This window comes from Ursus americanus, unplaced genomic scaffold (assembly GCF_024610735.1).
Source record: "Ursus americanus isolate L20-20 unplaced genomic scaffold, mUrsAme1.1.p SCAF_54, whole genome shotgun sequence".
NCBI classification, from domain to species: domain Eukaryota; kingdom Metazoa; phylum Chordata; class Mammalia; order Carnivora; family Ursidae; genus Ursus; species Ursus americanus.
This window is the reverse complement of record NW_028273636.1, coordinates 942,349-946,341: the sequence shown is the minus strand read 5'-3', so window position 1 is coordinate 946,341 and position 3,993 is coordinate 942,349.

The window sequence follows — 3,993 nt, the reverse complement described above, 5'->3', positions numbered from 1 at the left end:
CATTGCCCAGGCATGGTCTAAGCCCCTCACCTCGTCCCTGTGCTTTGGGGAGCCGGAGGGACAGCCGAGGCACACGGCCCTGAGACCCCTTTGCAAAAAGCCGGCTTCCCACGGAGACAGTTTTCCTGAGGTGCACACCCTATCCCAAGTGGTTGTGGCAAGGTAAAGCAAATGCCCTCCACTTCTCTGGAAGAAACCACAATGCCCAGCCATGTTCTAAGCCCTCCCATCCTCCCTGGGCTTCTGGCAGCAGGAGTGAAAAGAGAGGAGCAGAGCACTGGGACCCGTTTGACAAAAACCGGCTTCCCACGGGAAAGTCTTTCTCCACGTGCAGACATGCTCCCAGGTGCCTGGGGCAAGGGGAAGGAAATGCCATACACTGACCTGGAAGAGACCACAGGGTCCAGGCACAGTCTGAACCCTTCCCTCAACCCGGCGGTTTTGCTAGCAGGAGTTCAACCCCAACGAACACAGCCCGGAGACCCCTGGGGCAAAAACGGCTTCCGACGAACAATAGGTGCTTGCTGTGGAACACCTATCCCAAGTGGGGGTAGCCAGCTCAACAAAATGCCACACACCCAGGTGTAAGAAACAACATTGCCCAGGCATGGTCTAAGCCCCTCACCTCGTCCCTGTGCTTTGGGGAGCCGGAGGGACAGCGGAGGCACACGGCCCTGAGACCCCTTTGCAAAAAGCCGGCTTCCCACGGAGACAGTTTTCCTGAGGTGCAGACCCTATCCCAAGTGGTTGTGGCAAGGTAAAGCAAATGCCCTCCACTTCTCTGGAAGAAACCACAGTGCCCAGCCATGTTCTAAGCCCTCCCATCCTCCCTGGGCTTCTGGCAGCAGGAGTGAAAAGAGAGGAGCAGAGCACTGGGACCCATTTGACAAAAAACGGCTTCCCACAGGAAAGTCTTTCTCCACGTGCAGACATGCTCCCAGGTGCCTGGGGCAAGGGGAAGGAAATGCCATACACTGACCTGGAAGAGACCACAGGGCCCAGGCACAGTCTGAACCCTTCCCTCAACCCGGCGGTTTTGCTAGCAGGAGTTCAACCCCAACGAACACAGCCCGGAGACCCCTGGGGCAAAAACGGCTTCCGACGAACAATAGGTGCTTGCTGTGGAACACCTATCCCAAGTGGGGGTAGCCAGCTCAACAAAATGCCACACACCCAGGTGTAAGAAACAACATTGACCAGGCATGGTCTAAGCCCCTCACCTCGTCCCTGTGCTTTGGGGAGCCGGAGGGACAGCCGAGGCCCACGGCCCTGAGACCCCTTTGCAAAAAGCCGGCTTCCCACGGAGACAGTTTTCCTGAGGTGCAGACCCTATCCCAAGTGGTTGTGGCAAGGTAAAGAAAATGCCCTCCACTTCTCTGGAAGAAACCACAGTGCCCAGCCATGTTCTAAGCCCTCCCATCCTCCCTGGGCTTCTGGCAGCAGGAGTGAAAAGAGAGGAGCAGAGCACTGGGACCCGTTGGACAAAACCCGGCTTCCCACGGGAAAGTCTTTCTCCACGTGCAGACATGCTCCCAGGTGCCTGGGGCAAGGGGAAGGAAATGCCATACACTGACCTGGAAGAGACCACAGGGCCCAGGCACAGTCTGAACCCTTCCCTCAACCCGGCGGTTTTGCTAGCAGGAGTTCAACCCCAACGAACACAGCCCGGAGACCCCTGGGGCAAAAACGGCTTCCGACGAACAATAGGTGCTTGCTGTGGAACACCTATCCCAAGTGGGGGTAGCCAGCTCAACAAAATGCCACACACCCAGGTGTAAGAAACAACATTGCCCAGGCATGGTCTAAGCCCCTCACCTCGTCCCTGTGCTTTGGGGAGCCGGAGGGACAGCCGAGGCACACGGCCCTGAGACCCCTTTGCAAAAAGCCGGCTTCCCACGGAGACAGTTTTCCTGAGGTGCACACCCTATCCCAAGTGGTTGTGGCAAGGTAAAGCAAATGCCCTCCACTTCTCTAGAAGAAACCACAGGGCCCAGCCATGTTCTAAGCCCTCCCATCCTCCCTGGGCTTCTGGCAGCAGGAGTGAAAAGAGAGGAGCAGAGCACTGGGACCCGTTTGACAAAAACCGGCTTCCCACGGGAAAGTCTTTCTCCACGTGCAGACATGCTCCCAGGTGCCTGTGGCAAGGGGAAGGAAATGCCATACACTGACCTGGAAGAGACCACAGGGCCCAGGCACAGTCTGAACCCTTCCCTCAACCCGGCGGTTTTGCTAGCAGGAGTTCAACCCCAACGAACACAGCCCGGAGACCCCTGGGGCAAAAACGGCTTCCGACGAACAATAGGTGCTTGCTGTGGAACACCTAGCCCAAGTGGGGGTAGCCAGCTCAACAAAATGCCACACACCCAGGTGTAAGAAACAACATTGCCCAGGCATGGTCTAAGCCCCTCACCTCGTCCCTGTGCTTTGGGGAGCCGGAGGGACAGCCGAGGCACACGGCCCTGAGACCCCTTTGCAAAAAGCCGGCTTCCCACGGAGACAGTTTTCCTGAGGTGCACACCCTATCCCAAGTGGTTGTGGCAAGGTAAAGCAAATGCCCTCCACTTCTCTGGAAGAAACCACAGTGCCCAGCCATGTTCTAAGCCCTCCCATCCTCCCTGGGCTTCTGGCAGCAGGAGTGAAAAGAGAGGAGCAGAGCACTGGGACCCTTTTGACAAAACCCGGCTTCCCACGGGAAAGTCTTTCTCCACGTGCAGACATGCTCCCAGGTGCCTGGGGCAAGGGGAAGGAAATGCCATACACTGACCTGGAAGAGACCACAGGGCCCAGGCACAGTCTGAACCCTTCCCTCAACCCGGCGGTTTTGCTAGCAGGAGTTCAACCCCAACGAACACAGCCCGGAGACCCCTGGGGCAAAAACGGCTTCCGACGAACAATAGGTGCTTGCTGTGGAACACCTAGCCCAAGTGGGGGTAGCCAGCTCAACAAAATGCCACACACCCAGGTGTAAGAAACAACATTGCCCAGGCATGGTCTAAGCCCCTCACCTCGTCCCTGTGCTTTGGGGAGCCGGAGGGACAGCCGAGGCACACGGCCCTGAGACCCCTTTGCAAAAAGCCGGCTTCCCACGGAGACAGTTTTCCTGAGGTGCACACCCTATCCCAAGTGGTTGTGGCAAGGTAAAGCAAATGCCCTCCACTTCTCTGGAAGAAACCACAGTGCCCAGCCATGTTCTAAGCCCTCCCATCCTCCCTGGGCTTCTGGCAGCAGGAGTGAAAAGAGAGGAGCAGAGCACTGGGACCCATTTGACAAAAAACGGCTTCCCACAGGAAAGTCTTTCTCCACGTGCAGACATGCTCCCAGGTGCCTGGGGCAAGGGGAAGGAAATGCCATACACTGACCTGGAAGAGACCACAGGGCCCAGGCACAGTCTGAACCCTTCCCTCAACCCGGCGGTTTTGCTAGCAGGAGTTCAACCCCAACGAACACAGCCCGGAGACCCCTGGGGCAAAAACGGCTTCCGACGAACAATAGGTGCTTGCTGTGGAACACCTATCCCAAGTGGGGGTAGCCAGCTCAACAAAATGCCACACACCCAGGTGTAAGAAACAACATTGACCAGGCATGGTCTAAGCCCCTCACCTCGTCCCTGTGCTTTGGGGAGCCGGAGGGACAGCCGAGGCCCACGGCCCTGAGACCCCTTTGCAAAAAGCCGGCTTCCCACGGAGACAGTTTTCCTGAGGTGCAGACCCTATCCCAAGTGGTTGTGGCAAGGTAAAGCAAATGCCCTCCACTTCTCTGGAAGAAACCACAGTGCCCAGCTATGTTCTAAGCCCTCCCATCCTCCCTGGGCTTCTGGCACCAGGAGTGAAAAGAGAGGAGCAGAGCACTGGGACCCGTTGGACAAAACCCGGCTTCCCACGGGAAAGTCTTTCTCCACGTGCAGACATGCTCCCAGGTGCCTGGGGCAAGGGGAAGGAAATGCCATACACTGACCTGGAAGAGACCACAGGGCCCAGGCACAGTCTGAACCCT